This window comes from Ictidomys tridecemlineatus, unplaced genomic scaffold (assembly GCF_052094955.1).
Source record: "Ictidomys tridecemlineatus isolate mIctTri1 unplaced genomic scaffold, mIctTri1.hap1 Scaffold_190, whole genome shotgun sequence".
Classification (NCBI taxonomy): domain Eukaryota; kingdom Metazoa; phylum Chordata; class Mammalia; order Rodentia; family Sciuridae; genus Ictidomys; species Ictidomys tridecemlineatus.
The window spans coordinates 394,090-420,718 of record NW_027521631.1 but is presented as its reverse complement, the minus strand read 5'-3'; the positions used below and the strand labels follow the sequence as shown (position 1 = coordinate 420,718).

Below are 26,629 nucleotides of genomic sequence, written 5' to 3'. Positions count from 1 at the left end.
TGATACACCATACACACAGCTTTAAAAATGATACATGCATACTCCCATTTAAACTAGGTGTTCTGCTTTCTCCCTTTAACATCCTCCCATTCAGGCCAGCCCCAAACCAGTTTCCCTTCACACTTACTCCCCCAACAAGGCCCCACTATTGAAGCCAGGTACCAGCCCTAAAACCTCTACCACACAAACTCAGCTGCCTCCAGGAGCACCCAGGAACAGCACCCAAGTGCCTCTGCCCCACTGCCCTGCAACCTCTGCCACACCCACTCAGCTCATGTCAAGAGCACCCAGGAACAGCACACTAACTCCTATGCCCCACTTCCCTACCTCCACAGGCCTTAGCACTAGTGCCCCCTCCAGGCACTCACTCAGAGCAGGCAGCCACTACCCCAGATAGCTGCCAGTCCCTCTGCGCCTCTCCAGCCAGGGTGGTGCCCCCAGAGGCCTCACGACGTGTGTCTGCTCCAGTCATCACCTTGCAGCCACAGGCACTGAGTGCCCCCTCCCCACACACTAACCCACCTAGCTTCTGGTCCCAGGACACCTCTCCTGCAAGGGTCCAACCCCCACAGGCCTCAGAAAGAGGCTCCTCTTAAGGAACCACCTCAGAGGGGCCAGCACAGCATGCCCCCTCCACACACACTATCCCACCCAGCTCTAACCCATCCAGCTCCAGTCCCCAATGCCTCTCCAGCCAGGGCTGCGCCCCCCCCAGGCATCCCCTCAAGTAACTGCCTCCCAGAGACAGGCACAGTGTGCCCCATCACCACACATTACCCACCGAACTCCTTCACCACCCAGCTCCAGTTCTCTAAAACCTCTCCTCCCAGAGCCATATGCCACATGCCACTGGGGACACTGGAGTCCTCCCTACCTGAGACTGTCCTCATAAGTCCACAAAGACCAACAGGAGGTGGTGGTGAGGGCCATGCTGCCACTGTGGGAGGCCCAACATCCTCACCCATGAATGAGAAAGGACGGCAAGGACACCTTCCCAGAGGGTGACATAGTCTAGGAGCAAGACTGGAGCAGCTCAAGCAGCCATCAGTAGAAAGAATCTGTGTGATTTGAAGGCCCCAGATTCTCCACAATCTACAGTACACTTTTAGGCTGCCCAGAAATCCACTGTGCAGACGCAGTTTGGGATAAGTCCCTGCATGAATCAGTGAATGTGTGCAAACTGCATGTACATGTGTGTCAAGGGCGGGGCTATGTGCAGGGATGTTCCCAGGCCCTACCTCACAGTTATAGAAACAGTTCAGCCCTCCCAAGGTACTACCTCACCCAGCTCTGGTCCCCTAAGACCTCTCCAGCCAGGGTTGTGCCCCTAGAAGCCTCATGACGACTGCCCCCTCCAGCTACCCCCTAGCAAGAACAGGCACAGTGCACTTCTCCCCACAAAAGTTCCTACCCCATCAAGCTCCACCCCATTCAGCTCTGGTCTCCCAATAACTCTCCAGCCAGGACTGCACCCCCACAAGCCTCAGCACAAGCACCCACTGTAGGCATTGCATTGCAGTGACAGGCTCAGCAAGTACCCGCCCCATGTACTACCCCATCCAGTTCCTGGTGCCCTAACACCTCCCCAGTGAGGGCCTTGTACCCACAGGCCTCAGCAAGAGCGCCCCCTCCAGGCATCTCCTCACAGGTACAAACACAGTGTGCCCCTCCCCACCAACTACTTCACCCAGCTCCATTCCCCTGAAGCCTCTTCAGCCAGGGTGGTGCCCCCAAAGGCCTCAGCATGAGCTTCCTCTCCAGGCAACACTTTACAGAAACAGTGTGCCCCCTCGTCACACACTACCACACCTAGCACCTACCTCATCCAGTCTGGTCCCCCAACACCTCTCCAGCCAGGGCCATACACAACACATTGCTGAGGACACTGGAGGTCTCCCTACCTTGGCTCTGCTCCCAGTTTCAGCAGGAAGGATCTCAGGTACTTGAGGAACATGCTTCTCCACTGTCTACTGGCCACTTCTGGATGCCTGGAAACTCACGAGCACAGAAACAGCTTGCAATATGCCCGCCCAAGCTTGTGTGCCTCACGCACTCGCCTGTGTGTTGAGGGTGGGACTTTGCCCAGGAATGTTACAAGGTAATGTCTAGCAACAACAGGCACAGTGCGCCTTCTCCCCAGACACTACCCCACCCAGCTCGGGTCCCCTAAGATCTCCAGCCAGGACCCTTCCCCCACAAGCCTCAGCATGGTCACCCCTTCAGTCACTGCCTCCCATGGATAGCACAGAGCACACCCTCCCCTGCACTATCCCACCCAGCACCTACCCCACGGAGCTCCTACCTCACCCACCTCTACCCCTCCCACCTCATACCCCACCCTGCTTCTGGTTCCCTAAGAACTATCCAGCAAGGTTCCTATCCCAAATAGGACTCAGCAGGGTCCGCGCATCCATGAACCACCTTACAGGGAGAGAGACACACTCTGCCTCCTCCTCATGCATTACTTACCCAGCTCTGGTCCCATGATGCCGCTCCAGCCAGTGCTGCACCCCACAAACTGCTGGACACACTGGTGCCCTCTCTACCTGAGGCTCTCCACTGGGATGCACAATGTCCAACAGGAGCACAGTGGTGAGTGCCAGGCTGCCTTTGTGGGAAGCCTCACATCCTCACCAGGAACCGCAAAGTTGAAAGCTAGAAGGGACTTCATCCCAGAGGGCGACAAAGCTTCTTGGCCAGGAGCAGAGCAGGCCAGGCAGCCTTGCAAAGGTAGGTCCTCAGCTACTTGAAGACACGCGCTTCTCCACCATCTGCCTGAAACTTCTAGGCCGCAGGAAACCCACTGCACAGAAGTAGTTAGCAGTGCGTCTGTGCATGCGTGCATGTGTGTGTGTGTGCGTGCATGTGCGCGTGGAGCATGACCGCGTCTTGCATTCGTTCGTGTGCGCATCATGCATTCACTTATGAGTTGAGGGCAGGGCTGTGCCCAACAATATAGGGGTGGGGCCACATGATGTGCAGGGAGGGCGAGCGGGAAGTAGAGTTCCCGTGAAGATGGGGAGGATGGCTTGTGTTGCAGGTGGGGGCGCTGCAGAACTTGCCCAGGAGGTGGCGTAGGGTGCCGGTTCCTTGTCTGGGCCACAGTATAGGAGGCAGTGCAGGAATGTTGTGTCGTACCCCCCGCTCCCCTGCAGTAGCGCTTGAGGTTGGGGTCCATGCACAACTTTTGCTGTTTGGAGCCAAGGTAGTTCTCACAGCCCTCCTGGCTTCAACTTCTGGGAGGACTGGAGTTCTGGCCAATGCGGTGCTCAGCACTAAATAACTCTGGCCAAACATGGAAACCTGCCGGTGCCAATCCAGGGACCTGGTAGTGATGATGTAATTGCTTGGCTGCACAAGACTGCTGAGGTCTCCTGTCAGATATATATATGTATATATACAGGCACACACGTACATATCTGAACCAGTAAGCACAGCTAGCACTCACAGATACATATACACATGATCACATGGATTTATGTAAAATTGGTTAATATGTAGAGGTAAGGTTAGGGTTAATATGAAATTTTGGTTTGAGTTAGTGGTAGGGTTAAAGATTAACATGTGTATGTGAAAATATGAACAGTCCTAAGTATTTACATTAAAAATGTACCGAAACATATATAAACATACATGTTATAACACAGAGAAGAATACAATATGAGTAATGTGATTATACATGTTGTATATAAGTGGAGGTGAGGATATAACCTATAAATTACATATATTAGTATAGATGCATATTTATCATTAAACAATTAAAATAGAAGTCAAAATACAATTTAAAATTTATTGGACTACATGGATTCAAGTCAAACTGGATTTAGATAGAAAGGTAATGTAAAGATAATAAAAAATTTGGTTTGAGTTAGGATTAGGGTTAAAGAATGGACATGTATACTGGGAAATATCTGTATTCATAAGATGAATGTGTGAAAATATGTTAAAAATACATAAAAAACATGCATGGTATGACATTAGGGACACTGTTATATGAATCATATGATGAGACATTTTGTAAATAGGGAGTTTCAAGGATATACCCTATAAATTATATACAGTGATATGTATGTGAATTTAATATTGATCATTGAAAATAAAAGTCAAAATACACTTTAAAATTCTTATTGGTGTACAAGGATTGAAGTAAAATTTGCCTTTCTTATAGAAGTAACATAAAGGTCAATATAAAATTTTGGATTGTGTTAGGGTTTTAGTGTAAGAATGAATATGTGAATTGGGAAATATCAATATTCATAAGAATATACTGTGAAATTATGTATGAAAGCATATATAAAACCACATGTTGATACAGGCATAAGTAAAATGTGAGTCATGTGATTACAAATTTGGTAAACATGGGGATGAAGAATATATCCTATAAACAATATATACCAGTATATATGCAAATTTAATATTGATAATTGAACATATAAGTCAAAATGCACATAAAATTTTATCATAGTGCACATGCTTTTAATAAAATTTAGTTCAGTTACTTATTTGAGGAGAACTGATAATGCAAGTTATATAATAGAAAGTATTTTCAGGGTAACAAATTTTTACCATGACAGTAGGATACCTGGTCATTGAATCCATACCTAGAAGCATTGCTTAAAAAACTATGCTTATATTTTAATGTAATTTTTTTCCCAAAACATACTAAACGTTTCTAACTATGATGTGTCAGTACTCTTGGGAAGGAGGTTAACAAATGTCAACCTGACATTGAATAAGGAAAAACAAGAGACCAAACAGGGAAAGTCCTCCAGGTATAATTCCAGAACTGAAATGTTGATTTTGTGCCAGTTTCAGACTCTAATCCCTACTCCTGGGGGGAGTAAGGGAAGGAGAATTCATTTCATGAAATAAATTTGGGAAATGAGGTCAAAGAATCTTATCTCTTTCATAGAGCATTCAAATTAAATCTATTCCTCAACTGTCATGGAAATTCTTTTTCAGTACTGACACAGAGTGGAGTCAAGGTGTCATACCTGGGCTGGATGGCCCCTCAGGAGAGCTTGTTTCCAAAGCACTGTCTGGAGGAATCCCATCTACTAACTGCAGGGCTGAAAGGAACAACACAATTTATAAACAAGCCTCATACATAAAGCACCTTTACAGCTTCACTGTAGCTTTTTTATAAATAATCCAGAAAGAATTGAGCCTTGACCTTGCTAAAAGTCATTTTACTACCCAACTGTGAAATGACAAAATTCCACTTAGATTCATTTCTCTGACTATATAAGTCAATCCTGGAGTGGCAATGTTTTCTAAATAAGTTTACAAATTACAATCTGCTCATTTTTGGATAATGAAGCCATATAATTTTGTCATTTTATTTTGTGTTGCAGATTCATAGAAAGTAGTCAAGTGAGAATAATCAGGGACTATTTATAAATCCTAAATATCATTATTTAATAAAAAGACAAACATATCATTTCTGTTTGTATTAAGCAGAACATAATACAAATGAAAGTGTTAATGGGAAAAGTAACATTACCAGTCACTGGGCCATTTCCATCACTTGAACGCTGAGCTGCTTTGGAGGGTGGGGAAGGTGCTTTTCACTTTGTTCTCCTCAAAGATGAAGTTCCCCAATGGAGGAGCTACTGAGCCGCAGTGAGCCTGTTCTCACTATGCTTGCTTCACAGGGACTCTGTAAAAAACAAAACCACCAAACACAATCCTATAAATAGAAATTAATTGCAAACCTTATGAAGACACTGATCTTTAAAACAAATCCATCATCTACCAAAATGAAGCACAATAGTAATTTATTAAAAAAAATAGTTATGGAACAAAGAAAATCTGTGCAGAAGTAAGGTAAAATATAAGGAAAAATAAAATATATCCCTCCCCAATTAACTTAGACTAGGACAGGGGACAAATATGAAAATAACAAATTGAAATGTAAAAGGCTTTTGAGAAATACAGTTAAAAACTAACTTTTACAGAAGAATCAGAGAAATTATTGAATGTAAAGTAAGGGTTAAAAAGGAGAAGAGTACTGGTACACTAATTCCTGTCTTAGTTAATCTATCTCTTTTTAGCACCAGTGTATCAGAGGAAAATGTTTCAAGAATTTATATTTGCCCAAGATAAGGTCCTTGAGGTCACAGACTACAAGTGGCTACTGCTCACATTCCTGGCAGGTGAATGTCTGCAGAACCTAGGACTATCCTGCCTCCTCAGGCAGATTGATGCCTCCTGGCCAACTGCCACACCATCTTTGCTCTTTGACTTATAACAAAACTTAGAATTGTTCATACTTTATTTCTGCAATTTCTCTTTTCCCACTTGAGTTTCCCAATTAAACTTTTACCAACTCTTGACCCATTAACACTTTTCCTATCAAAATCACCAATGACCTTGACCACAAATAAATCAGTGGTCATTTCTCAGAACACTTTTTTTGGACCTGTTAGCAGCAATAAACACACATGACCTCCCTTCTGTAGTGCTTTTTCTTACCCAGAACACCACATTTCTCACTCTCAACAGATCCATACTCTGGTTGCTCTGCTTTTTTGGTGCATTAGTTTTCATCTTCTGACCAACATTGGTGTCACCAGAACTCTGGCCATATTCTTGTTAATATCTATACTCACACTTTCTTGATGATTTGTTACCTGTAAGTTTTATATACATGCTGATGATTGTAAACTCATATCTACTCCATCTGATGACCTGTTTTGGTCTCCACGTCAAGGCCACTTCAACTTAGCACGTCTAAACCTGAAATCTTAGCAGTCATTCCTTTTCTTCCTTCTACCCAAACCCTGTACTTCTCTTGGTCTTTATCTCAGCAAAGAGCAAGTCATTTTTCTATTTGCTGTCATTTCCTCTCTCATCATCCATAACAAATCTACCCTGTTGGCTCCTCCCTTAAAAGACACTGAGCATCAGCTTGACTTCTACCATAGAGTCTGAATCAATGACAACACTCTAACAGGGCTCTGTTTGTACACTGCATGCCTACTCTCTTTTCTCAACATAGCAGGAAGAAAAGATCCTGTTAAAGTGTGTAAGTCACTTTAGGATGTTTTGTTCAAAACCTTCTAGTATTTTCCCAATTGGCACAGAAAATCTAAGTCCTTTTAATTGATGTCCTGGTTCCTATATGTCTCTGACCATCTGCAAGGACAGAATAGCTCACTCCAGTCACAATGGCCTTTTTGCTGCCTCTCATGGTGCCTGGAGAGTTCCTGGGATGGCTACCCTGGCTGTTCCTATACCTAGAACATTCTTCCTTCTGATAGCTTAATGTTTCTCTCCCTCATTTCCTTCTGGTTATTTCTCACATGTCACCTTTCAATGCCTTCCTCCCTGACTCCAAAATTTTCTATCCCATTTCCAAGCTTTATTTTTTTACTATAAGCCTTTAACAGCTTTTGGCTTATTTACTGGTTTATTATCTGCTTCCACTGGAATTGGCTATAAGGGCAGGAACTTGTTTTTCTATTTTGCTCATTGCTGTAATTCTGGAACAATTGTTTGGCATACAGAAGTTTCTCAATAAATATTTAAGTGAGTGGAAAATGAATTCTGTATTTTCTTCTTCATGGGTAAGAAGTCTTAATAAACGTGGACTAGATGTTTGTGTAAATTTGGGTCATTCCACTCTTACAGGACCATGTAAGTACATCCAAGCAAAATAGTCCAATACATAAGAAGTTCCCTGTCTTTGTGCTTTGCTACACATCCAGAAAAAAGTGACGAATTTACTATTTCATAACTTTCTAATACTTCTGCCAGAGGAAAAAAACCTGCCCCAAAAGAAAAAAAATGATTTAAAAGCTATCATCATTGCCAACTGTGTGAGATACTAAAGACAACGATGGATCACTACAGAGACAGAAACACAAGCCTACATGGCAGATTCTATACTATACAAACCCCTCATGCATAATTCCTCTTAAGGAAGGAGAGATAAGGTGGCTGGTGATCTTATCATCCCCCCAAATATTAAACTTCTACCATATCAGTTGATATATAGTTATAGCTAGCCCTTGCCATCATATTACGCTGTTCCTTCTTTCAGAACTCAAACCTCTAATAATCTAGCAAGAAAAGAAAACCTGCCACTCAAACTCATATTTTGATTCTGAACCACTAAAGTCAATTCTAATTAACTATCGTGATCATCCCCCACCGGGAGGTCATGGGATGGATCCCCAACAGACCTCTAAAATAATTCAAGAGAAGGATCCTCAGTAATAAACAGATGATATAGAAACATAGTGAGGAATTAGCAGTAAATACTGATTTGAGTAGATTATAATGCCTCTGTGGTCTGAAACTTTCACTTGATCTCTCATAGTATTAGCAAATTCAGAGAAACTCAAGGAGTGGTTAAATGCTAAAAGAACATTTTAAAATATTTCTCTAAAAATCTAAAGATGTTATTTCTTGAGAAACTGACTTTAGTTTAGCCTTATTCAAGCATCACTATCACTGCAGACCTGGTTTATTAGTAACAATGCAGTAAAAGCACACCAAGGAATGACATCTTTAATCTTCCTCCTTAGTTTCATCTTTCTCATGTTTTGACTGATTGCTTTCATGAGGTATATAATAAAAATACTTCCACCTTAGGCCATATTCTCAATCACTGTCACTTATGAATCTCACCTATTACATGCTAAAAGCAGTCATGATATGAACTTCACAGACAATAGTGTTTAAGAGCTAAAGACTTTCATAATACAGTAAAGCAGACAGCATAGAAATTTTAAAAATAGAGGAATTTTTATACTCACAAATTCATGTAAACATATCCATAACTCAAATACAGAATACCCACATATTCATATATTTATCAGTCTGGAGATCCTAAAATAAGCTAGCATTTTTGTACAGAATATGTATATTTCTATGAACAAGGAATTTAAAACTTGTCAGAATAAATAAATAGCATTTATGAAGACAATTGAGGGAATGCAAAGCTGTGGATACCTTGGGAAGCATATATGGTATAGTCATTCTACAAAACACTGGTATAAATGGGCGTACATTTCTAGAGTTGCAGTTTGAACCACAGACCCTCAGAACAAGGACATTAGGAGAGACATGATTCTTACTAATTGATATGAGGTAGAACTTGTGCCTGTCATAACTAGATTCCATCTTATAATTAATAGTGAAAACTTGCTAAATAAAGAGACAAAATATAAATGTAACAATTAGTATAAGATGATCCAAAAACAGGAGTTCTGAATTAATAAGAATTGTGAGATTAGTTAATCAACACAAGATTAATAATAGAAATGTAAATTTTGAGATGTAACACCAGTAATAGCATTTAAAAAATAGCTTTATATTTTCAGTCGTCCTATGGGATACAGAAGAGGTTAGTTGTTTTTATAAAAAGAGACTCTCAGAAAAGAGCTTCAGTCAGCCAAGGTAACAGCCAAACAAAGTTACTAAAAGTCAAATTTGAAGTTTTTTGAGGTTGACTAAAATATCACTACTAAGAAAACCTGGAGGAGTACTTGGTCTTGAGGAAAAGATGGTCTGTATCTACTGAACATATCCTCCTCTTGGGTGAAAGTCTGCAGGAAAAATGGAGTATTTACATTAAAACCCTTTAGTACTTTTTGGTTAGATTGTAGCCAAGAAAGTAGACTTCCTAAATTACGACAGTTCTTTAAGTAATACACAAGTTTCCATTTAGAATATATTCTCCTGTGTCCTTCAGGATGTGCTCCCAATAGTCTCCAAGTAACTGTACTTTTGCACTGATCAGAATTCAATCACCTAGTGTGAACCAGAGGGAGGTTCATAGAAGTTTTTTTTTTTTATGTTGGAAGATAGCTCACCATAATGGTGATCCCCAAAATGGACTATGGGGTCAACACTAGGGGGAGAACCAAGAAATGTGTCATTTACTGTCTCTGTGACCTTCAGTCTCCTCATCTATAAAAAGTAACCATATCTATGTTAAAAGGTGCTGTGATCCTTAAATGATCTCAACATATATAAAATGGTGCCTAGTACACAGTACATGTTCCATATTTATCAGCTGTTATTACATGACATGTGAATGTATTCCGTAAACAAAATAAAAACATGATAGTTATTAAGGTTAAAGTGAAAAGTATGGATATTTAAAAAAGGAAATATTTATGACTGCCTTTCTCTTTGGTGAAAGTGGAATTGGGGGTCCTATTGGAATCAATCTCAGTTATGATCAACTTTAAAACCCAACAGTGTTCAATATTCAGGAACCTGTGCTTAGTCTGCTGCATAAGCCGAATTCGGTGTTCTAAAATTCTCCACCTTTAATCACCTCAAGTTATTTCATCATACCATGAAGGACTTTAATAAAAGTTAAATAATTAACACTAGTTTGTTAAATGCTGGTGATGAGTACGTGAATATGCATTAGAGTATATAAATCTGAACAATCTAACAGGTGAAGTTTACATGAAGAATTAAATAAAGAATAATTTATAAATGTTTACCTTTTATAACCAGGATACATTTCCTTTGGTCAAATTATATATATATATATATATATATATATATATATATATATATATATATATATATATATATATATATATATATATATATATATATAGATAGATAGATATAGATATAGATATACACACATACATACATACATATATATTTAACAGTGGTTAAAATTTAATTATTTTAAGTCTAAAGGGTTTACAATATGAGAAAATAGGTTTCTATTTACCAGGAGAAACTGTTATGGTTAATCATTAGAGATATTCAATTATTTAATTTAGTTAAAGCTACTGATAAGTCTGTCTGCCATTAGTGACCACTGCACCTGTAATAGAAACACACATCACCAAACCGTGTGCTCTGTGAAAAGGGAAACACTACAAGGAAAAAACAGAATCCTCTAGCAAAAAGGGCAACGTCAGGTTGAAAACCAGGCCAGATCGTTAATGTCCCACAATTCTCATCCAAATCAAAATTCACTGGTTCAAATGAAACTAAATAAAAGTTGAAAACAGAATTAAATAATGTTCAAAAGACTGATGACTAGCTGAGGACTAGCTTTGCACTAGTTACTAGGTCACTTATTAATCATTAGGTGAATCATAAGATGTGGGTCACTGGAATCAATGCATTCTAGAAAAGAACACAAAAAGAAAAAAATCAATTAAGGCATATAAACAGTAGCCTAATTTTAATAATGTTATTTAATGTATCTATTAGGAGTTTTTTTTTATTATCTGTTTACAATATTATTTTCACATGTGGGGAGGATCGGGGTAAATAGAGAGAACCTAATAAATCCTGTAAAATTATTATAAATTATATATATATATATTTACACACACACACACACACACACACACATATATATATATATATATATATATATATATATATATATATATATATATATTAAGGTACAGATCAACATTATTCTTTGCCAGCTATATATTCCTTGTAAATACTATGAGATAGTATGAAATATTAAAGTTCATTAACTTGAATATCTAAGCAACTTCATTAACTTGAACACATCTTCATGAAACTAAGTCTTTGAGCACTTTTTAGTGATACCCACGTGGTCCTTCAGGAGTCCAGGGAGAAAGATGTCCATTATTCAATGTCTTAAGTTGTTTCTGTAGTTTAGGTTTCATAAATCCTCACAGAGTTGAAGTAGGCATCACCATCTCATTACCACTGATCAAAGCTTCCCACAACAAAGCCCTTTCATCCAATTTTAAAAGACAATAAAAGGATCAAAATAATTTTACAATACTAGAGCTGGAAGACACTTTGATGAACACAGTTACAAAACCTTATTCTACAGAGAAGAAAACCAAGCCACAGAGAAATTCAATGAAGATGATGATGGAAAAGAAAATGACAAGGACAAAAAAAAAATCATAGGCCCAAGAATAGAATGTAACCATACTCCAAACCACGACAATTCTTGTTCTGCCACAATATACTTCTTTTTTCCAGCCCTTCTCTATGCAAAGAAGAAATAAATTACAAATTTTTCAACTTGTGTTATGACCTGAAAATGTTTTTACACTTCTCTTGAAGCAACATGCACTTTCATTTCATAAGCCCTACAATTTTGTGTGATAGCATACAACCAATTCTTGTTATTGAGAAACCTTTGCTTATTACATTTTGTTAAAGACCAAAGATGAGGGCCTCTCTCAATAGTATATCTTGTGGGGAAAAGACAGGATGAACCAGAAGAGCGCAGAACCCATAATCAAGCTTAAAGATAGGGAATGGTGGTAACTCTAGTCTTCTGTTATCATTTTAGCAGAAGTCTTTCTAGGGACAGGGTAGGGGAATATGCAACACCAACAGGTAAACAAACTGGGGCCAATTCAGTTGATTCCAAAAAATGCACCAAAGATGTATAGCTGGCCTCATTCCAGACAGTGCCCCACCTCTATAAGCTTATCACCATCATTCTAGGAAAGATGCCCACTTCTCTCTGCCCTGGCCTCTGTTATCACAAACCAATTACCACTGAAAGGTGAATCTCTCCCATGGCAGACAGGCTAAGCGAACTTTGAACCACAAGGATTGGTCAAGAAAGCCTCCTAACACTGATGGTTTTCAATATGGTTTTATGAATATCTTGTGCAATTTTAGAGAGAAACAACTTTTTTGCATATTAATAGATAAGGAAGAGAAATCCACATTAATCCCACAACCCATTGTTCTTTGAATAATATTTTTATTTAAAATTTAAATTTATAATGAGCATAGTTTTTTTTTTTACATTTCGGTCAGAAGTAAACTGGGCAGAAAACTAAAAAGTAGTGATACAGAGGGTTATTGTGGACATTAACTGGGTAATATTCTTTAAACTTGATATGTAATATTAATAGTCAATAATATAAGCATTCACCATTGCTTTTGTTATTCTGACCCTTGAAATGAACCTTATGAAAACCACAATAACAAAATATGCTTTATATCTGGGAAAGATTAAATATATTGTGCCAGTGCATTTCTCTACTGAAACCAGTCATATTTTTGGAAGTACAGACAGCTGTATTTGATGTATCAAACTGCAAATGCCATGGTAACCACTGTTCCTAGGCAATTGTAGAATGATGTGTGTGGTCCACTTTCCATATGATAAGAGGAGAGTGGAGGGGAAAATAAAATGTTACCCGATGATCTGGATTAAAAAACAGTATATTTCTTAAAGACTACAAATACAAACTTTATATATAGAAGAGTACAACCTTAATTACTCTGTTGAAAAGTAGGATTAAAATCAATTAAGTAAAATGAAAACAAATATATACCTACTCATACAAGCAGATACATCATCTGCTTGTAAGCCATTGATATAAAAGTGAGTAAAAGATGAAGACAGCACATATTTTGAAAAAATTAAGTTACTTATTAAAAATGAATACTCTAGGTATTAAATTTCACTTGCATAATACTAGATGTCAAAAGTCTCAATTGCTCAATCTTTGAGTGTTTGTAGCAGAATGCAAAAGGAGACAAAATGAAATATCCACTAGAGATTATTCCGACTGTGTTTTCAGTCACAACTCAATATCCCAAGAAAATGGCATATCATGTTAGTGGTCAGTGGAAAAGCTGGTGGGTGTTGTGTACACATAGCTCTAAGCCGCAAAGACACACCAAATATGTCAAATGAAAAATTCTCCCAAAGGTTCTATGAATTCCGAGTCAAGATTATCCACAAATTCAACTTTTTTACCTCTTCTTCTAATGTAATAAATCTAGTTTCTGCACATACAGTGCAGAAACTAGATTTCTGAACTTAGTTTTAGTTCCAGAATTGTAAGTCACTTTCAATTTAAGTCAAGTCACTGCATTTCTGACTTCCTGTTTCACACATGTTGGTCTTACTATATACAACTGTATATATTTTCTATACTAATGCATGGGATATGGTTTGCATAAATAAGAGAATGAGTCAAATATTTTATATTTTGTCACAGAATTGACATTTTGAATCATTAGAAGCACAAAATGCTCCAAAAGTTCCATTAAAAACTGCCAGAAAATTTCTAATTGGAAAGTTTTTCTTTTCAAATGAACATTTTTGTAGATAGGAATATATCCACCTTTATAGGGAAAATGACATGAAGCCTGAAATAATGGGAAAAAAGTACAGAAAAATTTAAGGACATGAAATTGACAGTGAAATATATATTCTATAAAATACAGTCTTAAATGGGGAAAATTTTAGGTACAGATCTATTCCAAGAAAAATTTAGACTATTTTACTAATTTTAAACTTTTATGAATTCTTTTTGGAAACTGCACAATCAGTTTCCAAAATCAGCTCAGAAAATCAACAGCCTGTAATGTGAATAATTTCAGTATAATTTCTAAAAACACAATCCAAATATCTTAATTTGTCGATATTGAGAAATGTCTTAGAGGAATTAGGCAAATTATTAAATACGGGCAGCCAAAAAAATATATAAAAGAGATATGTTTGACAATTTTTTTCAAGATACAGTTGAACTAACTTATTGGTAAGCCTTGATTGTGGGAAACATAGTATTAGTGACTTTAAAAGAACACTAAAATGAACTCAAAGCTCAAAATGGATAAAACTGCTAATTATAAATCACTGTCAGACATTACTGGTATTTATCTCTCTTACTTATTTTCTGTCACTTTACTCATACAAAGTAAGCATTTGTATTTCTAATATCACATAAATATTTCCAATATTTGCTTTCTGCTTTAGTATAGTTTGGAAGAAAAAAAATGGAAAAGATTGCAACACTGTACTTCTGTTAAACAGTGCACCCTTGTAGTTTATTTTGCATCACAGACAATGAAAATCATAGGACATAAGTGTATCTAAAATTCTCTGCATACTTAAGAACAGATTTGTACAAATATTTTTTCTTCCAGTTACATTTTCCCCAACGTGCCTGTACTTTCAATCACATAAAATAGTGACTTGTTAAAATTCAAAGTTCAGCCAGGAGTGTTGGCATCTGTAATCCTAGTAACTCAGGGGGCTGAGGCAGGAGAATTGCAAGTTCAAGACCAGCCTCAGCAAGTAATCAGTAAACTAAGTAATTGATATGCTTTGCTGAATTTTCTGAATGTCTTTATATAAGTAATGTCAATCCAATGGTTAATTATATTTATATGCACAGTGTAATATATAATATAATGTTTTAGGTGTTCATCCTTGATTTTTAAATATAAGGTTGTCAAAATTCTGGATTTTCTATAAAAGCCTAAGAAAACATTTCTAAAAGCCACGTGGTCCAGTTACCATAAAACTAAATATAAGCAACCTATGTTATCCAAGTGTTTCAGAAAATTCAACAAATACAAAACTGAAATAAATACTAAAATTTTGTGATATGACAAATTCTCATTGTATATAATATACTTGGATATGTGGAAGCTCTACTTATTAATGTTTGTCAATTCTCTGTACTATACCACCAATTCTCTTGAATACCTACAGTGTTATAGGATTTTGCTGGAGAATCCAATTCCTGCCCTATAGCTGGAAGAGGACAAAAGGAAAATTTAACAGAGCTTTACGCTTTAAACAATAACAATTTAACCCTAATATTTATCTTTAGATGACAGGGTAAGTAAATCCTGTTATATCCATCAATGTAATATTATTCAATCTTTAAACAAGGGAAGCCCTCTACGTTCTAATAAGGATATCCAAAATGAATCATTAAGTACCAAAAGTGAGGAATAACATGGTATAGGTAGCACATGACCATGGGAAAAGAACAATAGGTAGTATGAGTATTGACTTGAATTTGCATACATTCATTAGCTCTTGAAAGGGACTTGAACTGTCAATATTGGTTGCCTTGGGCAGAAGAATTTAGTTGAGGACAAAGCAGAAAATGATGATTCTCACTGTATTCCCCTTTTTATCTTTAGCATTATGTAATATATGAACATGCTACCTAAACATATACATAAAAAATAAAAAGGCACAGGGAGACATGTTAAGAGAAAGTAAAAAGTATTCTATGATAAAATCTGAAAAAAAAATTCTTCATTAAGTTAAAAAAAAAAACCTGGATCCACTGAATGGGATAGTAGGAATGAATGTAAGGAAAAGGCACTGAGATGCCTAGGCAACCAAGAATTCATGTGTGTGCATACATGCACTTTTGTACCTGCAATCGGGCCATTCAATTATGAAAGGAAAGGAAGCAGGATTTCACATGAGAGACAGTAAGTCAAATCTTGTGGTCAGAGTTAAAAGCATCCTGAAAATGATGAGGATTAAAAGTTTAAAAGTTATGATCAGTCTGTAAAGAAACTTGAGACCCAGAAAATCAATCACAGCAAACTGAGGTTTCTGAACTGGGAAATGATAATTAACAAATAGAAATGTGGCAGCTTGCTCCATTTAGAGCATCCTGAGGATAAGTTCAATACTATTTCTCACCTTACTCTGCCTGTATTTTCCTAGGAATGACTTCAGCAAAGGAAATGGAGGACATTATGAAGGGTGACTATGTGAAGAATTGGTTTCTAAATAGATGTGAAAGAATAAGGAAAAAACTAAAAAATGATCTTTAGCTTTTCAGTCTAGGAGGGGAAAAAATGATTTTGGTTTTAAATATGTTGATTTATTCGTGTAATGAGTCACTAAGTAACAGTGAGGTCAAGGTACAACCAGAAGAATACCAGGATTGGAGTTACAATTGGAGTTACTGATATATTGGTTTCCTATAACTGCTATAACAAATTACCATGACTGAGTAGCTTAGATCAACCCAAAGTTCTTCTTTCATGGTTTCTAAGGCCAGAAATCTGAAATCAAGGAAATCAAGGTGTTGGAAAGGCCATGATCCCATGGCTTCTGCTGGCTGCTGGTGCTCCTTAGCTGCATGCAGCAGCATGACATCACCTTTGCTTTGTCTTCACCTTATGTGCCCTCTCTGTGGACTCATCATTGGCATACTCACCAGTGGATTTGGGTCTAACTTAAAATTAAGATGCTCTCATCTCTACACCCATAAGTACATCCACAAAACACTAGTTTTAAATATGACTTCATTTATTTAAGACCTGGACCTAGGGGGACACTATTAAAATCATATAGTGAAAATTATCAGCCCATGGATTTAACAAAAGAACAGATGTGCTGCCTCTTAAAGAGTAGAGTGAACATAGTGAATCATGAATTCAGGTATCTCCAATTCAGACAATGGGTAAAAGAGTGACAATAAGGAAAATAAAAATAGGATGTGGTTAAAGTATAAGAAGTTGGTTCCTAGCAGGGTACCATGGTATACACCTGTAATCCCAGGGACTCAGGAAGGAAGACTGCAAGTCCAAAGCCAGCCTCAACAACTTAGCGAGACTCTGTCTCAAAATTAAAAATAAAAGACCTTTTGATGTTGCTCAGTGATAAAGCATCACTGGTTCAATCCCCATCTAAAAAAACAACAACAACAACAAAAACTGACTCCTCCTGGATCTGTGCAAGGTACGGAGGTACACAGTGAGATGCAGCAGAAGATAAAAAATCAGGACCAAAGGGTGACTATTCACATCAAATATGGCCAGGAATGTAAGGAAAAGGCACTAAGATGCCTAGGCAAACCAAGAATTCATGTGTGTGCATACATGCACTTTTGTAATGAATAAATAAAAAATGGTTCTTCAGCTTCTCTAGGGAAAAACAAATAAAATTCTGGGTTCTGCTGAACAATACACCAAAGAACTATCCAGATGTCCAGATCAAAAGAAAAAATAATCAAAAATTGTATAAAGATGTGTAGTTTGCCAAAGGCAACATACTAAAAAAAGATTACTTAACAGAGGGCACCAAGTGGTCATAGAGCAGAGGGTGAGAATCAAAAGAAATAGCTTTCAGTAAGGTCACTGGTAGCACAGTCCAGAATTTTAAGAGACAACCTAGACCTCCTGGGGATCCAAGTACAAAGGAACTTCACTGGAATGGATTAAATGAGGAAATCCAGAAGAAAGATTTATAAGCAGGGGCTATGATGATTTCTATATACAGAAAAAGATGCTTTGGTAACTACTTGAGAGTATAATAACTTACACACTTAGGATGTAATTTTAGGGTAAATACAAGTATAAAAAAACCCTGAAAATGCTTTTGCTATGAAGAAATGCAAAGAAGCTACAAGCACAAAATGAAGTCTCTGACCCTAACTTGGTTCTAGATTTCCTTGCTGGTTCAATCTGATCCTTGCACACACCCAGGCAAGCTATTGTATTCAGGAACTGAATCTCTGGACAGGGTCCTCCACCTGACCGATGGACTCCCACACTCATTTTAAGACTGAACTCAATGATCACCTTTTTTGCAAAGCTTCACTCAACTACCAAGCAGTAACTCTGGAAAAGTTTGTCAGAAAAATGACTCCATCACAGAAAAAAATTCCTGATTTATGAGATTTTACACCACAAACATTAAATTAGACATCTTAATAGAAATAAGAGAGTTGATTTTCTAAGTAACAACTTCATTAAGCATTTCTTTAAAGATGCGTTTCTATTCAAATTGCTATGTTCTAAAGACACACATGATAGTTTACAAAAAAAACTATAATCAAGTTGCTGGGGTTTTTTTTAAATTAAGAAAGTACCCAAATACATATTAGGTGATGGGAAGAGTTCATTTCTTGAGGCTAGAATTTACTAAATTTCTGAGGAGGAAATAAAATCCTTCAACCATATATGAGAAGACCACCTGTTGTATTGAATACTTCAAAATAAAAATTGCTCTCAAAGTCATTAAAATCATTGTGTGATTACAAGCAACATAATACATCATCTTATGTTCAATCACATTTACTTGAAAAATCATCTACCTTCCACATGAATAAAGCAAGAATGTTCAGATTGCTTAGTCATAAAAAGCTGTTTGCTAATAGATTCCCAAATTTAGGATTAAAGGGAACCAATAATAATTGGGGGAGTAAAAATAAGACAATAAAGAAAAAGAATAAAAATAAAACTTAAAGGAAAAGGTACACATAGAACAATGCTTTGAACATAAGAACACATAAAGGTAATCACAATATGTTCTATTAAAAGGCTCATTTTAAAAAATAGAGTATTGATTTTAGGTACACACCAGTATTTCCTCTGCAGAATCTCAAAATTAGGTAAAGAAGACATACAAATTAGAAGCCCATGAATTAGCACAAAGACTGTTGTTTAAAAACATTTTCATTTGAAAATAAGCATTTTCATCTGTAATATATGCATTAAGTAAGACTTAATGTTTATAGACCAGCTATTTGCTTGAAAAAAAAGCTCCTTAAAATAGCAACTTATTCTTCATTGCATCAAACTACATATAATCTTTTCCCAGTACCAATTTTAGTTAAGTACTTATTCATGTTATTACATATTAATAACTGTTACTAACTTTCTTGGGGGTCTAAGTTACGTAACCTTGTCTCATCCTGTAAAACAAAACAAATCTACCCACCTTATCAGTCTCCTCCACACTTGTGGATTTCACCACACAAGAAGCTGGCCTGTATGTTTGTAAGGTCCTGAGGGGCACTCTGAGATGCTGCCATTGGAGGCAATGGAGCACACCTCCTCTTGGGTGCATCCGATGGCAGAATGTTTGAAACATGTGGTTTGGAAATAGTATTGGACCTCAAAAAAGTTGGGTGGTGCTTATTTATTAGAGGGGTTGCAGGAGCACTTGCAGTCTTATAAGAAAAAGACAGTGTCTATATGCAATTTCAAAATAAAAACCACTTATTTTATACAAGAATAGAAAGGATCAATTAAACTAAAAGGTGGTTCTTTGAAAAGATAAACAAAATTGACAAATACTTAGCTACTAAAAAACCAAAAACAAAAAAGAAAAACCAAACAAATAAAGAGATGAAAAAAGGATAATATGACACATATCACTGAAATTCATAGGATCATTAGCAATATTGAGTAAAACTATATACCAATACACTGGAAATTCTAGAAAAAATTAACAAATTTCTGGGCCCAGATGACCTACCATAATCGAACCAATAGGACATTAAAAAATCTAAATAGATCAATAATAAGCAATGAGATTGAAGCAGTAATAAATAGTTTCCCAACAAAAAAGTATAAGAACCAGACAGATTCATTGATGAATTTTTACCAGATTTTTAAAGAATGACCACCAATGCTCCTCAAACTATTCCATGAATTAAAATGGAAAGAAACCCTTTCAAACTCATTCTGCAATATATCACCCAGTTACCAAAACTTGATGAGGATACAACAACAACAACAAAAAACTATAGACCAATGTCCCTGATGAACATAGATAATATATATCCTCAATAAAATACTTTCAAATGGAATTCAACAGCACATTAAAAAGAGCATATATCATGATCAAGTTGGTTTCATTCCTAGGATGCAATGATGGCTCAATATATATGAATCAATAAATGTAATACAGCATACAGCACATAAATAGAATCAAGAATAAACATCACATGATCATCTCAATAGATGCAGAAAAAGTCCTTGGTAAAATTCAACAGTCCTTCATGATTAAGTTCTGAATAATTAGATATAGAAAGAAGATACCTTATTATGATAAAAGCTATATATGATAAAACTATATCCATCATCATTCTGAATGGGGAAAAACTGAAAGCATTTCCTCTAAAATCAGGAAATAGAGTATCTATTCTCAACCTTTTCATTCAGTACATTGCTTGAAATTTTAGCCAGAGCAATTAGGTAAGAAAAATATATAAAGTGATATAAATATGAGAGGAGGAAGTTGAATTATCCCTATTTGCAGATAATACAATTATATTCTGAGAAAATCCTGAAGATTCCACCAAAGGACTCAAAACTGATAAATAAATTCAGCAAAGTAGTAGGGATACAATATCAATATACAAAAATCAATAGCTTTTCTATATATCAGTAATGAATGGACTGAGAAAGAAATCAGTGTTTCTTGAACAAGGAGTCGAAAGATTACTACAGTGAAAATTGGAAAGTAGTGAAGAAAGAGATTAGAGAGTAGAAGATGTAAAGATCCTCCATGTTCATGGATTGGAAGAATTAATATTGTTAAGACAGCCATAGTACTGAAAGTGATCTATGGATTCAATGCAATCACAATCAAAATACCAATGACATCTTTCACAGTTCTTCACAGAAATAGAAAAAAAAATCCTAAAATTCATCTGGAATGAACAAAGACTACAAATAATCAAAATCATTCTGAGTAAAAGGACTAAGGATGTAGGCATTGTAATCCTTTATTTTAAAATATACTATAGAGACCCTCATCAGTATACAAAATATGAAGATGTGAATTTGGTGTCAACATACCTTATATACAATCAAAAATATGATAAATTATGGTATAAAGGTGTATTAAGAATTGTAATGCTAAAATTAAATAAACAAATGACTAAACAAGCAAATAAATAAAGTATACTACAGAGCTATTTAATTAAAAAAAACCTGGTATAGACATAAAAACAGATATCCATGGATACAAAAAAAAAGAATATAAAGGGGCTGGAGTTATGGCTTAGCAGCAAAGTACTTGCCTAGCACAAATGTGAGGCCCTGGGTTTGATCCTCACTACCACATTAAAATAAAGGTATTATGTAAAACTACAACTAAAAAAATAAATATTAAAAAGAATATAAACATAAATAAGATATATCTCCCTATTTACAGATAATACAATTTTCATTAAAATTTCTCTCTCTCTCTCTCTGTATGTATATATATATATATATATATATATATATATATATATATATATGAATTGAGGACCCAGAAATAAACCCATGTATCTTCAGACAGCTGATCTCAATAAAGTTCCAAAAGTCATATACTGGAGAAAAGCCTTTTCAACAAATGGTACTAAGACAACTGGATATCCACATGCAGATGACTGAAACTAGATTTCAATCACCCTGAAGAAAAATCAACTCAAAATGGATCAAAATCTTAATTTAAGACTTTGAAACTACTGGAAGAAAACATATAGGAAACACTTCAAAATACTGGAACATGCAATGATTTCCTGAATAGTACTTTGATATCTCAGGAAACAAAAGCAACAATTGACAAATAGGATTACAATAAATCAAAACTCTGCTGCACAGCAAAGGAAACCACCAAGAGAGTGAAGAGAAAATCTATAGAATGGGGAAAAATCTTTGCCAGCTATTCATCTGACAGAGAATTAATCTTCAGAAAGAACAAATATTCCAATCAGTAACTGGACCAATGATCTGAACAGACATTTCTCAAAAGAATACAAATACAAGACAACAAATATATGTAAAAATAATATCTTTAGCCTTAATAAATCACAAAAAACTACATGGAGATTCCTGTCACCCTATTCAGAATGGCTCTTGTCATATAAATAAACACACCAAAGCAAAAGCAAAAAATAAAATAACAAATGCTAGTTGAAATGTGGAAAAAATATGAATCTGTATAAACTGTTGATGAAAATGTAAATTAGTATAGCTGGTATGGAAAACTGTTTACAGATTCTTCAAAAAACTAAAAATAGATTTACCATAAAATCCAACTAGAGCTGGGCATAGTGGTGCATACCTGTAATCCCAGCAGTTTGGGAGGCGTAAGTAGGAGCACCAAAAGTTCAAGGCCAGCCTCAGCAACTAAGCAAGGCCCTAGCAACTGAGTGAGACCCTGTCTCAAAGTAAAAATAAATAGGGGTTGTCAATGGCTAAGTACCCCTGGCTTCAATCCCTAGTTCCCCCCTCCCTACCACCACCACCAAAAGAAAAAAAATCCAAATAGACCATTCCTTAGTGTTTTTTCAAAGGGTAAAAAGTGGGAAGGAGATGAATTGAAGTAGAATAAAAATTATTGGGAAGGGGGAAGGATACTGGGGGGGTGGGCAAAGAGCAAGAGAAAGTAGAATGGAGGGTAGACATGATCAAAATATGATACATGTATATATGGAAATGTCAGAGTAAAACCCAATACTTTGTATAATATATATTGATAATAATAATAATAATAAAAATGCACAAGATGATCTTGAAACAATTAAGAAAACTATGAAAATATATTGGAGTTTATGTTAGAAGGACTCAGGATGGTTTCTAATGCAAAAATCTGAACAAATTTGGTGTCATGATTCCATAATTGAAACAATCACATAAGTTTCATTCTGTGCTTTCATAATGATACTAAGAAAAGAACGCTTCATCATGTTCATGCTAGAGAACAAGCCCATTATTTAAAAAAAAACATCCAGTAAAGAGAAAGAAATTATCCCATTTTCATATGACCTTCTCTGACTGAATTTGATCTGGGGAGTCAAATTGCTGATATGAGTGCGTTTGTTTTATAGAAATATCTCAACAAACAGTTAAAAGTAATGTTTACATACACTCTTGTCCTTTATCAATTACTGTTTAAGATGCAGACAATAATTGTTGATGGCTAACATTAGAAAAGATGATAACATGTTACTGTCAGTTAATGGTAACATAAAAATAATACCTATGAAGTTTTCTTTCTTTTTTCTCTATTTTTTTGGAGGCAGAGTCTCCCTGTGTTGTACAGGCTGACTCCTGGGCTCAACCAATCCTCGTACCTCAGCGTCCAGTGTAGCTGAAACTACAGGCGAGTTACACCATGCCTGGCTACTATATTCTTGCCAGAGATGTGTCACTAAAACCTGATTAAGGCTCTAGATTTAATAGTCAAATTTCAGGAAATAGAGGGGACAAAGAAACATGTGACAAGGATACATTACCAAAATTTTGAGTAAGACAAACTATAAAATAAATGACCTGGTTTTGTCAACAAACCAATTGCAAATAAAAAAAAATTAGGACAGGAATAAATTTCAAAAGCATTCTTTTACAAAAAACAAGGGTTTTATAGCAAATCACAATGTAATTTCAATGACATTGAAAACAAAGCACTGTGTGTCAAAATTTGATATAGCTAAAGCAGAGCATAGCAAATATACATTCTTAAATGTTTATTTAAAATAAACGTTCAATAAATTAAATAAATCATGATAATGTAGGGACTTCTCTAGGAAGGCAAAGATAGTACCAATAAATATTAATGCAATATGTCTTGATAGTATTAAAGAAAAACTATATTCCACAAATTAAAACTCATATCTGATAATCCAAATATTAATTAAGTAGCATGCATTCTGCATCAAAAGCCTAACAATAGTAACAATTAATAATGATGAACAGGTGGATAGGACTTTATGTTTAAAGAATTTTTCATAGGCCCATTTTACTTCTTGGAACATCTTTTTGAAGGAGTTATCAACAGTTATAATTCTAAGCCCTTCTTATTTGAGTAATGCCAACATTTACTCTATAGATATAAAGAAATATAAGCAATGTTATCACTCGAATTCACATCCAAGGAGCCAGGTGATCAGAGATTTGAATAAATTGCACAAAGATACACAGGTTATACATGGTAAAACTAAAACCAATATCTATTTAAAGACTTTCTGTAATACTTGTGGTTTTTCCTTTTTATGCCGCTATTTCATTTTAAGATAGAATCCCCTAATAGATAAATATATAAACATACACACAATTAAGTTTAATTAGAAGAACAGGTGGAAAATTCATATGGCAGCACAATAAATAATATAACCAGAGTGCCAAGCATGGTGGCACATGCCTGCAATCCTAGCTATGGAGGAGGATGAGGCAGGAGGATCACAAGTTCAAGGCCAACTTGGGCAATGTAGCAAGACCATGCCTCAAAATAAAGCAATTCTTACAAGGGCTGGGGATGTAGCTCAGTGAAGAGCACCCTTAAGTTCAATCCCTAATACTGGGAGAATATTTATTTATTTATCTGGAGAGTATTTCAAATAATGATTTTTCCAGACATCTTATCATCCTCTGCACTAGTTAACCCATCTTCCCTAAAGTTCTAAGTAGGTATCACTACAAGTCAAAGTGAAACACTAAGACAAGTGAAAATTTGAGCCTATTTTAAAAAACAACTCCATACTATAGTTTTCAATGATACCAAACAACCTAAGAGCTGAGGACACTTACAGCACTTTGGAGTGACCTGTAGACACTGTAAAAAAAAAAAAAAAAGCTTTCTTAATCTTATTCAGAGCATTCAGTCATCTGTAAAATCACATACTTCCACTGCTGGAAGGTGTAGTAGCAATCTATACATTCAACACCTTTAAAATGAGGTACAGGGGCTGGGGATGTGGCTCAAGCGGTAGCGCGCTCGCCTAGCATGCGAGCGGCCAGGGTTCGATCCTCAGTAGCACCACATACCAACAAAGATGTTGTGTCCACCAAGAACTAAGAAAAAAATAAATAAATGTTAAAATTCTCTCTCTCTCTCTCTCTCTCTGTCCCCCTCTCTCACTCTCTCTTTAAAAAAAATAAAATAAAATGAGGTACAAAAGATTATGAAGTTTGCTTAGGGTTAAATACATACAGAGTAGCAAAGTTAGGAGCAGAAGCCAAGTGCAAGTAACAGTGCTGTTTCTGGAAGGAACACAGAAACCATTTTTTTCCAATTTTTGTGCGTAAAGGCAGACGTGGGGGAGGGGGCGCTTACCTCCAGCCCTTCAAAAGGGACAAAGCTGGTCCTGGCAAACCCATCGATGATGTCCTCTTTGGCCAAGGTGGACTCGCTCCGCTTCCTCCGCGGGGGTCTGGGCAGGACCAGGCAGAGGACAGGGGCTTCCCATTGTCTTCCTCCTAGGAGCCCGACAACAAAGCGAGCGAGGGCGCCAGAGTCCAGCCGGCCCCACCGCCCGACAAGCCAACCCCCAGACGGACCCGGGAGCGCATCTCCCGGTCTCGCTGCGACCGTGACCGCAGCTTTTTGCAGAGTCCAAGGGGCCCCGCAGCACGGCGTCCCTCCGCCCCGCGCAAACGCTTACCGCCCGCACCCGCCGGCGAGCCCGCAAAGGTCGCAGCAAAGTGGGGGCACGGAACGTCGCCCGCCCCTGCGCGGGAGAACGCCCCCGCCGCTGCTCACGCAGGAAACTCACTGCCCGGCCGCAAGAGGTCCAAGCGGCGCAGCCAGTGGCGGCTGGGACCGGACAGCAGCCAACAGGATCACAGGGGCAGCTGGGGGCCAGCAGCGCTCCCGAGCCCAGGGCTTGCGCGCTGGGGCGGCCGGGCCTGCGCAATGGGGGTAGCGGTGCGCCCCGCGGGGGGGGGGGGGGGGGCGAGGGCCCCGCGGGGGGGGGGCGGGGGGACCGGGGGTGGCGAGGGCGGGGGGGGGGGGGGCGAGGGCCGGGCGGGGGGGGGGGGGCGAGGGCCGCGCGGGGGGCGGGGGCCAGGGCCGCGCGGGGCCTGCCCTCCGGAGCGCCCCGCCACGCGCCCCCGACCCTCCGCACTAACCGTGGGTCTTCCTGGGACACTTGCTCCTCCACCCGCCTGAGGAGCCCCAAGGCGTTTCCCCCAGGCGACCCTTGGGGTCGGAGGAGGAGGCTCGGGGCCAGGACGCCGCGGGGCGCTCAGGCCTGGGCATGACCAGGCGCCGCAGAGGGAGCGGGCGTCAGGTCGCGCGAGGCCCCACAGCGCTCCTGCAAACTTTTCCTCACCTGGCGCCACTGAGCGAGGCCGAGCCTCCACTTACAAATTAATCATACTCTTTCATGGGCTCCAGATGCTTTCTAAG

General features: G+C 37.8%; 1 long non-coding RNA gene across 3 annotated transcripts; it reads right to left on the bottom strand.

Annotated features, from left to right (window-relative positions):
* Nucleotides 1-1,841: 1,841 nt before the first annotated feature.
* LOC144372922 (uncharacterized) lies at nt 1,842-26,113 on the bottom strand. Of its 3 annotated transcripts, none has more exons than XR_013432739.1 (7): nt 25,995-26,113; nt 25,556-25,698; nt 5,504-5,659; nt 4,995-5,069; nt 3,063-3,374; nt 2,470-2,803; nt 1,842-1,988 (listed from the first exon to the last, which is right to left on the bottom strand). It is a non-coding gene; the product is annotated as an uncharacterized LOC144372922 (long non-coding RNA). The 3 variants fall into 3 exon arrangements; XR_013432738.1 differs by having other exon boundaries at nt 1,845-1,988; nt 3,063-3,325; nt 25,995-26,112; XR_013432740.1 differs by lacking the exon at nt 3,063-3,374 and having other exon boundaries at nt 1,849-1,988; nt 25,995-26,111.
* Between the last annotated feature and the right edge of the window lie 516 nt (nt 26,114-26,629).